We start from the raw sequence: 14,723 nt of genomic DNA, 5'->3' as shown, positions 1-14,723 counted from the left end.
TAAAGAGGCCTGTGTCTTCAGACCCAAGGAGATTTTTGCCCTGCAAGCCATTCACCTATCGACCTACACTGGATCAGAATCCAGCAAAGTCTCCATTTATAAATGACCTGTGCTAATATCTCCTTAGGTAGCTTATGTCATTTTTGTTAATGGTAATGCACTTATGAAGAAGCATGGGACACACCAAGCTTTCTCTGTGTCTATACAATTATTGATCCAATGCCACTATTATAATCAGCAATGACACCATTCAATTCAGAGCTTTTCTTAAGTATTTGAAATAAGTTCAGAACCCACCATGAAGCCATTAAACAAATCTTCTGCATGTTAAACAAATTGTAAAAGGACCTTAACACAGGGTTGTTAAGAAACAGTTTCAAATTGTTTTTCAAATCAGTGAAAAATGTATATTTACAACACAAATTCAACTGCATCGGTAAATTCAGACATTGGGAGAATATGTAAGAGACAAATATCACATTGGCAGGAAAACATTCAATGAAAATACAAAAGATTTGGAGTGTATGTGGAAGGGGCAAGGACAAAAATAAGATTAGGAATGGGTGCAGATATGATATAAACAGAAATAGCTTCAAGATACAATCTATAAAGCATTTCTGGAACAAATCATTGTATTCCCTCTTAATATATAATGTGTTTTAAGAACTATATGTCAGGACCACAAATTTCAAAGCCTAACAGAGGTCGACAGTGGTTAATTTTCATGATTGTCCCCACAAACGATATTATCATTGTATAGTTCATTACTTGCCTTGTGATTGAAGTTAATTCCACACCAAATCTACCCATCTTTTAAATCCCAGCTTGATTCAATTACTTATCTCTTACATAGAAGCTTACGGGTTCAAGTTCTTTTACAGAAACAAGAAGCTAATTAAGGCTGGCATTTAAGTCTGCATTTGAGCAACAACTGCATTGTCAATTGTACTGTTTTTCAAATGAGATGACAAATTGAATCTTTCATTTTTCACCGAGTTCCTTTAGCTTTTCTGTCTGCAGCATGACAAATAATGATACAGTGGACCTCATGTACAAAGCTTTGTCTTTCACTTGCATGATTGCTCATTGAAGAAAGAATATAAGACCTAAAATTACATGTAAATGTTTTGATTGACTCGCGATAAACTTTTTTGTTATTCTGCAAGAGCATAGAACAGTACAGCACAGGACCAGGCCCTTCAGCCCACGATGTTGTGCCAAACCAATTAAACTAGTAATTCAATGCTAATCCCTTCTGCCTACACGATGTCCATATCCTTCTATTCCCTGCACATTCATGTGCCTATCTAAGAGCCTCACAAATGCCTCTATCATATTTGCCTCCACCACCAACCCTGGCAGCATGTTCCAGGCAGCCACAGCTCTCTGTGTAAAAAACTTGCCCCACACATCTTCTTTGAAATTACCCCTCTCACCTTAAATGCATGTCCTCTGGTGTTAGACATTTTGACCCTGGGAAATAGACATCAGATGTTTACTCAATCGACGCCCCTCATAATCTTACAAATCTCTATCAGCTCTCCCCTCAGTCAACCCATGTTTGTCCAACCTCTCCTTATAGCACATGCCTTTAATCCAGGCAACATCCTGGTAAACCACTTCTGCACCTTCTCCACAGTCTCCACATCCTTCCGATAATGGGGCAACCAGAATTGAATGCAATACTCCAGATGTGGCCTAACCAGAGTTTTATAAAGCTGCAACATAACCTGCCCTCCCCCACCCTCACCACATTCTACACGGGTACCATTGAGAGTGTCCTGACCAGCTGCATCTCTGCCTTGTATGGCAACTGTAACATCTCTGACCTTTGAAGAGAATTGTGAGTACAGCGAGAAAGATCATTGGAGTACCCCTTCCTTCCATCTTGGATATTTACAATACACAATGCACACATAAGGTTTACAGAATCATAGACGACCCTTCTCATCCCTCCTATGACCTATTTGTCCCACTGTCATCTGGCAAGCGGTACCGGAGCATCCGGGCCAGAACTACTAGATTGCACAACAGTTTTTTCCCCTAGGCTGTCAGGCTTCTGAATACTCTGGTAGACAAATGCCGCATCAAAAGCCCCGGTTTGCACAACGGCGTATTAGAACTTTGGCTGCTGCTGAACATGTTTATACAATTAGTACAACACACTGAGATTTGTATTTCCCTTTGTCCAACTCGGTTTTGCACTAACTCTGCACTAAATTTGTATTTTGTATATAGCGTTTTTTTGCACTATTTGTACTTGCACAATTTTTTTTGTTTTTTTGTTTGTGTTTATTGTATGTCTTCTGTTCTATGTATGTCCTCTGTTGTGTGAGTCTGGGGAAAACAACATTTCATTCCGCCATGTGTTTTTATAGGATGGATGAATGACAATAAAGTAACTTGAACTTGAACTCGATTCTTGAACTCAGTGCCTCGACTAATAAAGGCAAGCATGCCATGCACCTTCTTTACCAACCTGTCAACCTGTGCAGCCACTTTCAGGGAGATATGTACTTGGATCCCATGATCCCTCTGCACATCAATATTTGATGTACAGAATACTGTCCCTTTATATTTGATCTCCCAAAGTGCAACACCTCACATTTGGCTGGATTAAGCTCCATCTGCCATTTCTCTGCCCATACCTGCAACTAATAATATATCCTGCTGTATTCTTTGGCAATCTTCTACACTATCCACAACACCACTGATCTTTGTACCATCTGTAAACTTACTAACCCACCCATCTACCTTTTCATCCAGGTCATTTATATGTATCACAAACAGCAGAGGTCCCTGTGGAGCACAACTAGTCATGGACCTCCAGTCCGAATAAGTCCCATCGACCACTACCCTCTGTCTTCTATGGGCAAGCCAATTCTGAATCTAAATGGCCAAGTTACCGTGGATCCCATGCACCTTAATCTTCTGGATGTGCCTCCCATCAGGGACCTTGGCAAATGCCTTACTAAAATCCATGTAGACAACATCCACAGCTCTACCTTCATCAATCACCTTCATCACCTCCTTGAAAATCTCAATCAAGTTAGTGAGAGACAACTTGCCCTGCACGAAGCCATGCTGACTGTTCCTAATTAGGCCACAGTTTTCCAAATGCTTATAAATCCCATCCCTAAGAATTCTCTCCAATAGCTTCCCTACCACAGACGTAAGACTCACCGGTCCATAGTTTCCAGGATTATCCCTATTTCCCCTTCCTGAATAATGGAGCAACATTAGCTACTTGCCAGTCCTTTGGAACCTCGCCTGTGGCTAGAGAGGACACGAAGATCTTGGTCAAGGCCATAGCAATCTCATCTCTTGCCTCTCTCAATAACCTGGGGTATATCCCATCAGGCTGTGGGGACTTGTCCACCTTAATATCCTTTAAGAGACCCAACACTACCACCTGCTTTATCTCAAAATGCCCTAGCACATTAGCACACTCCACACTGACCTCACTATCCTCCACGTCCTTCTCCTTGGTAAATAATGATGCAAAGTACTCATTTAGGACCTCACCCACATCCTCTGCCTCCAAGCACATGTCCCCTCCTTTACCCTTGAGTGCTCCTACCCTCTCCCTGGTTTTCCTCTTGCTCTTGATATATGTACAGAATGCCTTAGGATTCTCTTTAATCCTACTTGCCAAGGACTTTTCATGGCCCCTCCTGGCTCTCGTAATTTCCTTCTTGAGTTCTTTTCTAGTTTCTTTATAATCCTCAAGGGCTCCGTTTGATTTTAGCTTCCTAAACCTTATATACACTTACTTTTTCTTCTTGACTAAATTCACCACCTCTCTCAACATCCAAGGTTCCCTCAGCTTGCCATCCTTGTCCGTCCTTCTTACTGGAACATATCTGTCCTGCATTCTGTGCTGTTGGTCTCTCAACACCCTCCACATGTCAGATGTGGACTTGCCCAAAAACAGCTGTTCCCAATAAACTCTCTCTAGTTCCTGCGTAATACTCTCGTAAATGTTCTCCCACTGAAAGGTCAGTTACCTGGCCAGGCTCATTTTCCGAGGGTCCAGTATGGCCCCTCCTCTTGTTGGATTATCTATGTACTGATTTAAGAAACCCTCCTGGATGCACCGAACAAATTCTGCCCCGTCTAAACCTCTTGCACTAAGGAGGTCTATATTAGGGAAGTTGAAGTCACCCACGACAACAACCCTGTTGTTTTTACACCTTGCCCTAATCTGCCTACATATCTGTTCCTCAATGTCCAGGTGGCTACTGGGGGATCTGTAGTATAATACCATCAGAGTGATTGCACCTTTCTTATTTTTGAGTTCTACCCATATGGATTCAGTGGATGAGCCCTCCATTGTATCAACTCTGAATGCAGCTGTGATATTGTCCCCAGTTAATAGCACAACTGCCCCCACTCTTTTACCTCCCCTTCTATCTTTTCTATACCATTGGAACCATGGAACATTAGGCATCCAGTCCTGTCCCACTCTCAACCAAGTCTCTGTAATGGTCACAACATCATAGTTCCATGTACTGATCCATGCTCTAAGTTCATCATCCTTACCCCTAATACTCCTAGCATTAAAATAAACACATTTCAACCCATCTGTCCCATCGTGTCCATTACCTTGCTCCTGCCTGTTCTTGCTGACATCTAATTTCCTCTTGATCCCTCCACTTTCTGACCTGGTGCTCTGGTTTCCATCCCCCTGCCAAACTAATTTAAACCCTCCTGAAGAGCACTAGCGAACCTCCCAGCCAGGATATTGGTTCCCCTCCAGTTAAGGTGCAACCAGTCCCTCTTGTACAGGTCGCTCCTGTCCCAGAAGAGGTTCCAATGATCCAAGAACCTGAAATCCTGCCCCCTGCACCAGTTCCTTAGCCACACATCCATCTGTTCTATCTTTCTATTCCTGCCCTGACTAGCACATGGCCCTGGGAGTAATCCAGAAATTGCTTCCTTCAAGGTCCTGCCTCATTCCTAACTCCGAATACTCACTGATCAGGACATCTTCGCCCTTTCTACCTATGTTGTTGGTGCCAATGTGCACCACGGCCTCTGGCTGCTCACCCTCCCCCTTGAGAATGTTCTGCATCCTCGACCCTGGCACCTGGGAGGCAACAGACCATCCTGGCGTCTCTTTTGCGGCCACCGAATCTCTTGTCTGTCCCCCTGACTATTGAGTGTCCTAACACTATTACTCTGCCTGACTTTGTCCTTCCCTGCTGAGCCTCAGAGCCAGCCACAGTGCCACTGACCTGGCTGCTGCTGCTGTGCCCTGATGTAAATGAACTGAATCTGTATGTAATACCATTCTTCATATGACATATAAGTGTTGAATTCTGGCCAAATGATATTGAAGGCAATATATGTGACCCCCAGAGAAACAAAGGACTGCGGATGCTGGAATCTAGATGAAAAACACGATGATGCTGGAGGAACTCAGCAGGCCAGGCAGCATCCGTGGAGAAAAGCAGGTGGTCAACGTTTCGGGTCAGGACCCTTCTTCAGGACTGAAGATAGGAAAAGGGGATGCCCAATATATAAGAGGGAAATGCAGAGCAGTGATAGGTGGACAAAAGAGGGGCGGCGGGGTGAGCACAAGGTGGTGATAGGTAGATGCAGCTAAGAGATAGTGATAGGCAGGTGCGGGGGAGGGGAGAGCAGATCCACTGGGAGATGGGTAAAAGATAAGTAGAGAAAAAGGAAAAACAGGGCTAGGAAAGGGAAGAAGAGAAGAAGCATGGTGGAGGTGGAGGGGGGAGTTTGTGGGTTGGGGGGGTGTGGGGATTACCTAAAGTGGGAGAATTCAATATTCATGCCATTAGGCTGCAAGGTTCCAAGACGGAGAATGAGGTGCTCTTCCTCCAGTTTGCACTTGGAATTCTCCTGGCAGTGGAGGAGGCCGAGGACTGTCATATCAGTGATAGTGTGGGAGTGGGAGTTGAAGGGACTGGCAACGGGAAGACGTAGGTCGCGGTTACTGACAGAGCGCAGGTGTTCTGCGAAACGGTCACCTAGTCTGTGTTTGGTCTCACCAATGTAGAGGAGGCCACACTTGGAGCACCAAATGCAGTAGATAATATTGAGGGAGGTGCAGGTGAATCTCTGTCTTCAATGGGACCCCATGACCAAGCATATCTTCCCCTCCCCACCCCTTTCTGCCTTTCGCAAGGACCACTCTCTCCACGACTCCCTCGTCCACTCCTCTCCCCCCCCCCCCCTCCCCATCCATCCCGCTCCCACCCCAGGAACTTTCCACTGCCCCCGCCATAGGTGCAACACCTGCCCCTACATCACCTCCATCCAGGGACCCAAACAGTCCTTTCAGGTGAGACACATACCCAACGATATCCATCAACCAAAATCACAAATCCTGCCCATGGCAAGCACAATGGTACTGCTTTACTTCGTAGTGAAAGTAGTATCAACAGAAAGATTTGCAGGGCTGTGACATGGGGCTCCTCCCATGGTTCCACAACAATGCTTTTAATCATGTGTGTATTTACTGACCAACAATTCTATGAGCCACATTTGGATTCCCTACTATAGTTAGCTATTGTAGTTAGCCACGTAACTACTGGTGACTGCTTTAAAGCAGCTGGACTAAGCAGTACGCTTGGAATTTGCCCTAATTGTTGCAACAGGATGTATTACTAATACATAGGCAAAAAGGGCCAGGGCAACATAGCAAAAGATTGAAAAAAGTGTTGTGGTGATGACACATGGCCTTGCTTGACATTAGTCTGCAATGAGATTGGATCCTTTGTGGACCCATTGGTTAAGATCATAGTTTGCATACTATGATAAAGCAGATCCAAGATGGAGACAAATTTCACTGGACAGACTAATCTGAGAAGGATACTCCATAATCCCTCTCAATTGATTAAGTTAAAGGCTTTTGAGAGGCCCAAAAAGACCATATACAGCAGTTGGTGCTGCTTCCCTGCATTGTCCCTGAATTTGATCCATTGTATCTCCTAGTGAATGGAATCCACACTGCTATTTGGGGACCAGCTCTTCAGCCACTGGGATAAGGCACTTGAGGAGGACTTTGGTGATGGCTTTCCATTTTGCAGATAGCAAGGAGACCCTTCTGTAGTTTGTCTCCTTTCTTAAAGATGGCCGTCATTACAGTGTCTCTGAGGTCTCCTGGCATGCTGGAGGTTGGATTGTGAAACTCTTCCTTGCCAAGTTTTAGACCTTCAGCAGGGATACATCTGCTCCCAGGACTGGGAGAGTTATAGAGCTTGGCATCAGGCCCTTCAACCCATTATGTCCAGGCTGGCCTTCAAGTATCTTTCTGTACTTTTCTCATTTCTCAGCACTTGGTCTATGGCCTTTTATGCCACGGCATTTCAAGAACTCATCTAAATACTTCTTAAAATGCTGGGAGAATACTTGCCTCCACCATCCTCTCAGGCAGTGCATTCCAGATTTGAACCTCTGGGTGAAAAAGTTCTTCCTTTAAACCCCTCTAAATCTCCTACCCGCTTGCCTTAAAATTATGCCCTCTGGTTAGAAACACTTCTGCAAGGGGGGGGGGGGGGGAGTTTCTCACTATCTACCCTATCTATTATGCCCCTCAAATTTTGTATACCTCAGTCAGATCTCCCTTCAGCCGACTGCACTCCAAGGAAAACAAACCCAGTCAATCCAGTTTCTTCTCATAGCTATCTTATGATCCTGCAATGACATGGTTTAACTCTGCTACCCTTCTTCAATAAAGGTACCACATTTGCTATCCTTCAGTCTCCCAGCACCTCTTCTGTGTCCAGAGAAACTTTTAAAATCTCTTGTCATGCCCCCAGCAATCTCCTCCCTTGCTTTCTATAGCAGCCTGGGATATATCACATCAGACCCTGGGGATTTATCCACTTTTATGACTGTGAAAACACCCAATGTCTCTTCCTTTTCAGTGATAATTTGTTCTAGAATTCCACCGCCCCTGAATTTTCCAACTACAATATCCCTCTCCAGAGAGAATACTGATGAGAACTATTTATTTTAGGTCCTCCAACTCCAGGCACAAATTTCCCCTTTGGCACCTAATGTACCATACTCTTTCGCAGGTTATCCTCCTGTCTGTAATAAACATAAAATGTTTTGAGATTTTCCTTAATCTTGTCCACCTGTGCTATTTTGAGCCCTAGCAGCCCCACTATATTGTCCATGCTCCTGTGGGGTCTCTTCGGTTTTCAGTTCTCTATACCTTCCATAACGTATGTTTTTTCCCTTTATCCAAACCTTGATATCCCCTGACATCCACAATTCCTTGGTCTTGTTGATCTTACCTTTTACCATTATGGGAACACATTGGCCCTGAACTTCAGACCCTTAATTTCCGGTTTATCTTCTTCTGCCATAAAGGCATGGTCACTATCTCTGAAATGCTCTCTCACTGACAGTTCCATTTTCCCAGCTACATTCCCTAGGATTAGGTCCATATGTCTTCTAGGACTATCTATGTACTGACTGGAAAGGTCTCCTGGATGCATTTTAGAAATTCTGCTCTCCCTCAGCCCTTCACACTGAGGCGATGTCAGTTAGCAATGGGGAAGTTGAAATCTTCTACAGTCATTACTCTATTATTTTTATCATATTACTACTAGGCTATTACCCTATTATTTTTAGATTTATAGAGTCATAGAACAATGCAGCACAGCCCAACCAGTCCATGCCAACCATGGTGCCCATCCAGCTAGTCCCAATTTCCTGCATTCAGCCCATATCCCTCTAAGCCCACCCCTTCATGTAACTATCCAAGTGCTTCTTAAATGATACTGTTGTACCTGCCTCAAACACTTCTTCTGACAGCTCATTCCATGCACCCACCACCCTCAGCGTGAAACAGTTGTCCCTCAGGTCCCTTTTAAATATTTCCCCTCCCACCCAAAACCTATGCCCCTTAGTTTTGGACTCCCCTACCCTGTTACCATCCATCTTATCTATGCCTCTCATAATTTTAAACACTTCTATAAGGTCGCCCCTCATTCTCCTATGTTCTAAGAAATAAAGACCTAGCCTGGCCAACCTCTCCGTATAGCTCAGGCCCTCTAGTCCTAGCAACATCCTTGTAAATCATTTCTGCACTCTTTCCAGTTTAAGCACATCTTTCCCATAACAGGGTGACCAAAATTGTACACAGTACTCCACGTGCGGCCTCACCAACGACTTATACAACTACAACATAATGTCCCAACTCTTATACTCAGTGCCCTGACTGAAGAAGACCAGCATGCTAAATGCCTTTTTCAGCACCCCGTCTACCTCTTGTTCATTTTTGTAGACTTTCTAACTTAAAGATATTTCCACTTGGGATGTAATAGAGCTAGTGATATTCAGATCACTGCTGTTTTTTGCATATAGTCAAACCCACCATTAGGATACTCAGAGTGTCCTCTAGTGGACAGAATACTCTATTAACATTTTTGGAAAAATAAATTCTGTGGATTCTGTTTCAAAGCTTTTTATTTCTAGAAACCATAAAGTTATCATTTATATAGTTAGCTTCCGTATCATTTCCAAAATAAGATTTTTAAAACCTGAAAGTAAAAGACCTTCCTTGCTCAGTTCTTTGTTACACAAGTGGTAAAGTCATAGAGTCATACAGTACGGAAACAGGCCCTTCGGCCCAACTGGTCCATGTCAACCAAGATGCCCATCCAAGATAGTCCTATTTGCCCCCGTTTGGCCCATAACTTCTAAATCTTTCCTATCCATGTACCTGTCCAAATGTCTTTTAAAAGTTGCTATTGTACCTGCCTCAACCACTTCCTCTGGCAGCTCATTCCACATATGTACCACCCTTTCTGTAAAAAAAAAGTTGCCCCTCAAGTTCCTATTAAATCTTTCTCCTCTCACCTTGGACCTAAGCCCTCTAGTTCTTGATTCCCCAACCCTGGGAAAAGATCACCTCTGGGTCTCCCATACTCCAAGGAAATATGTCCCAGATGAAAAACACTATGATGATGGAGGAACTCAGCAGGCTGCCTGGCCTGCTGAGTTCCTCCAGCATCATAGTGTTTTTCATCTAGATTCCAGCATCCGCAGTCCTTTGTTTCTCTAAAAATGTCCTAGCCTGTCCAACCTCTCCCTATAAATCAGTCCCTCGAGTTCTGGCAACATCCTTTTAAATATTTTCTGCACTCTTTCCAATTTGGTAACATATTTCCTATAGCAAAACTGAAAACACTACTGCAAGTAGGCCTCACCAGCGTCTTGTATAACCACATCATAACTTCACAACTTTTATACTCAATGCCTGTGATGCCCTCAAATCATGTGCCTATGCAGCTGGCTGTTGTTAAGTTGTTGCAGATGGCTAAAAAATTGCTGAAGTAGAAGAGAAACTGAAGAAAGAAACTTAAAGCCTCAGTCTGCCTTGGCAAAAGTTAAAAAAAGAAATGTCATCAATAAGAACAAAAATAACAAGAGTAGCTATCTTGGATAGAAAATTTCAAAGATTCACCAAGCTCTGGCTGGAGAATTTTTTTTCTCTTATTTCCTGAATAGCTGACACTATTTTGAGAGTGTTGTCACAGGTGGTTAACACTCTACATCTACCCTGTCAAATTCAAGAAGAATGTTGCATGTTTCAAAGAGATTACCTCTCCTTAATTCCGGAGACTACAGGGTCAGTCTGCTTCACCTCTCCTCCTAGGACACATCTTTTATTCCGGATATCAATATGATAAACCTTCTATTCCAGGAACCAATCTAATGAACCCTCCCTGCAATCCCACTGTTGTATTTAATTTGGTCACCCATAAGGGTCTCCTTATCTAAGAAGGGATATATAAAAGTGATTGCAGGGAGGGTTGACCAGATTGATTCCTGGGATGGCAGGTTTAATGTACAAGGGAAGACTAAGCTAAATGCTCATCCCAAAAGAATATGTTTGTATTTGTTCCAGTCTAGTGTAACTTTCTCATCTAAAACACTTGGCGAGGCATTGCATCCGGTCTTGATGGTTCAGTTTTAGTTACCAGCTGAAGTTTTAAAAGAACATTTGGGTGAAATTTTTGTCCTTTCCCTTCCTTGAATTGTATAACTCACACGTTTTAGAGTCATAGAGTTGTACAGCACAGGAACAACTGTTTCGGCCCAACTCATTCATGCTGACCAAGATGTTTTACTAACTTTTAAAAGCTTGACACAAATTTTAAACTTTCAGATACAGGCAGTCCTTGGGTTACAAACACCAATTTATGGACACCCCTACATACAGATGAGTTCCCATAATATTAAATTCAAACTTCCGATGTACGTACATATGTTCGTTCCTATGAAAGGCACAACTAGTTTACTCTCTCTATCCACTTTTAGTAAGTGTTTTCTCTTATTAGTCTTATGAGCTTTTGATGCCATTGATTACAATACTGTGGAGATATGGTTACCATATCGAGTGCTTTTTGTGTATTTTCTGAAAAATTGATTGACAGACATCTGTGAAAACGGAACCCATCTGTTACCTGTGGACAGCCTGTAAATAACTATTGTAAAATCTGAGCTGCCCACTCCCAGATATACATGATGATGATTATGCTGTATTTTCTGCTGGACTCAATCAATACCAATTTAAGTAAATTGAAGCTTAGGATCAAATCAGGTTAATGAATGAAATTTAGCCACATGAAGAAGAAATAGTGACTGAGTTGAAGATGTATGGAGGGAGAAAATACTTAACATGTTGTTCCCATAAACCATCAATTAGAACAGGAATTAGAAATTGTCTTTTGGATAAGGAAAGTTGCATAGCTGAGGATGAAATTTAAATTAGTTTTCTAGGATGAGGATTCAAATGAAATTATCTTAGTCTTTGTGCATTGTTACAGAGGATTATCTGTACCTAAGATGCGTGGCTTTGGAATCAAAAAGTTAAAGCTGATAGTAACAGTCTGATAGGACACTTCACTTGATTGGAAATACTCAAGGTCTGCCTCCTGCTTTAGTATCAACAATGAACTTGAAGATTTTGTTGATAATCTTAATTAGTATTTTTTCAGTCAAAGTTCCACATTAAAAACATAAAGATTCTGAATATTAATCATTGGGACATCCTAAATATGCTGCTTCCTGTTTTTAAATATTATGATTTAGCAGATCTTAATCTGGTGCATAAATATAATTTTATCTATTAATCAATGGTCTGGAATCTTTGTCCATTGTAGTTCACTTGGTATTATTCTCACTTATGAGTCAAAAAAATGTAGGATCAAGTCCCTATCCATAGCTTTGTGGATGAAAATCTAAGCTGGTACTCCAGTGTAGTACTGAGGGACCATTGGAGGTACCACCTTACAGATGAAGTATTAAACTAAGGCCTCAGCTGCTCACTTGGGTATACATTAATGATCTCTTGGCAATATTCCATAGAGAAGACTGTCCTGTCATTATTTATTCTGCAATCAACACAACTTTAAAAAACTGGAATTTGTCATGTGTGCTCTTTGTAGGAACTTGCTGTGCACAAATTGGTGGCTACTTTTTATCAACAACTCCACTGTAAAACTATTTGGACATTCTGAAAATGGGTGATATAAATGCATGCACGATAAATGAAAATATTTAATTTACCAAAAAAAAGTTTATTTAGACATGACCTAATTAGGAAGAAGCTGTAACTATCACCTGTAACCTTGGACCCAGTTTCATAGAAGGCCTTGTTTTGAAAATGGAGCCGTATCTGTAACATTAGGGAATTATAGCTTGCTAGAATCTTTAACGATCTGGATGGTCCTGAATCAGGTTCTCTTCCCAAACTTGGCAGTTGCGGAGCCCAACCACCTACCCTACTAACCTGTTACAGATATAGAGGCCCAACCAATCTGATTCTCCATATCTGGGTGTCGCCATCCAAAGCAGAACAGGCTGAGACTTGGCTTCGGACAGTGTGTCTTTATTGGTCAGTGATATTTAAAAAATGTCCAAATAGATTTAAATAACTTGAAAAGGTAATTAAAGCTAGAACTAGAAATTAGTTTTAAAAATTGAAAGAAAGAAAGAAAATCACTTCCTGACACTTAGCTTTTTACTCACTTTGGTGAACCTTTGACATGAATGGGATTACACCTCTTATGCCAGCCATCCCAGATGTAAAACTGAGGGGCTAGTTGAAGGTTATATCTATGCTCTGCCCCAGACCCAGTGGCATCCACAGCAGAGAGAGAAGTTATAAGCTATATTATTGCCAGCCCACCTCCAACTTCCAATCTTCAATGCAGCAGCATAGAAGTGGAGGTGGGCTAAAGAGAAAGTGGCAGGTAGCCAGCTGTTCTCCCTGGAATCATTCTAGATCTTTTCTGCATACGGGGGCCTAACCAGTGTTTTCCTGCTTTTATTCTCAAACCCTTTAATCTATGAAGCCCAGGATCATATATATATATATATATATATATACACACACACACACACATATAAACATAAATAAATATATATATATATATAAATAAATAAACTGTTCCCACAATGTATTTTGCTACTTCCTGAGTAGCTACTTCCCAAGTGTCTCTATTCTGTATTCCCTTAAAATTGTGTATTTATTCTATTTTATCTCTGGTTATTTTCCCTGATAATTTATTACTTTGCTTATTGTTTATTACACCTACATGTTTGAAGAGTCTTCCACACCCTTATCCAAATCATTTATATCAAAAAAATTGATCCTCGTATTGATCCCTGTTGATTATCACTATTATCATCTTTCAACAGTTATACAGTTGCAAACAAAAATCATTTGCCACATTTCTCTGCCTTTTGTTCTTAACCCAATTTTATCCAGGTGGCCACTGGCCTCGCTTTTGCAAACTAGCATTTTAGGTGAAAATTTATCAAATATCTTCTGAAAATCCATAATATCTGTTGCACTGCCTTCATGAAATAATTCAATCCCACTTATGCATAACAAACATGAGTTCCAACTTCATTAAATATTCCAGTATCTGGGCATCACTGGCAAGGCTAGCATTTACTACCATCCCTAATTGCCCTCATGAAGGTAGTGGTGAGTTGCCTTCTTAAACCTCTGTCTTTCTTTGTGCTGGGCGTTGTGGTAGTTGGAGTGTTGGAGCAGATTGGGTGAGTAACTGCAGCGCATTTTGTAGATGGCATACACTACAATGTATGCAAAAAAAAGGAAACAAGCCCACAAGGGATAAGATCAAAGCTTAGTTTTCCATTCAAGTCGAGTTTCTTGTCATATGCACTAGTATGATGAGGTACACACACAATGAAAAACTTGCTTGAAGCAACATCACAGGCACGTAGATTCAGACAACATAAATTCATAGATTCACAGAATATAAATTATACATAAATTATACAAGACAGTGAAAAAAAACTGTGGAAAACAAGACACCAGTGCAAAAAAAAAACACAATCAGAGACAAGTCCCTGGTCGTGCGAGAGGTGGTCCGTAGTGTTCTGTTGCTGAGGTAGGATTAGGGTTGTGGGGTCATTGGAGAGCAATATCCCTGTGTCATATGTCTAACAAATAAGCTCATATGGTATCATTACTACCTAACTTATTCAACTCCACAGTATTTTTATACAAAATTAAGTAGTTTCATTCGACAAAAAATGCATGTATGTAAACAAAAAAGGACAGAAGTTACAACCAAACGTCAGGGAGTCAATATAATTCTGGTCCAATACATCCTTCATAACACAACACAAACATTTAGCCATCAATCGCGCTGACCTCAGCAGCCCCTCGCTCCAAAACTCCCGCTACACGTGACGCT

The 14,723-nt window shown here is 41.8% G+C and overlaps 1 protein-coding gene across 1 annotated transcript in view; it reads right to left on the bottom strand.

Annotated features, from left to right (window-relative positions):
- The window catches only part of LOC127578330 (armadillo-like helical domain-containing protein 4), a 95,497-nt gene extending 80,777 nt beyond the window's left edge, over positions 1-14,720 (bottom strand). The window contains exon 1 of the mRNA XM_052030247.1: positions 14,681-14,720. The gene's annotated coding sequence lies outside the window, so the exon portion shown is untranslated. The remainder of the gene's footprint in view (positions 1-14,680) is intronic.
- Between the last annotated feature and the right edge of the window lie 3 nt (positions 14,721-14,723).

The sequence above is a fragment of the Pristis pectinata genome, chromosome 1 (genome assembly GCF_009764475.1).
Source record: "Pristis pectinata isolate sPriPec2 chromosome 1, sPriPec2.1.pri, whole genome shotgun sequence".
Taxonomy (NCBI): Eukaryota; Metazoa; Chordata; class Chondrichthyes; order Rhinopristiformes; family Pristidae; genus Pristis; species Pristis pectinata.
Note: the sequence above shows the minus strand (reverse complement) of the source record. Positions and strands in the feature narration are given on the sequence as shown.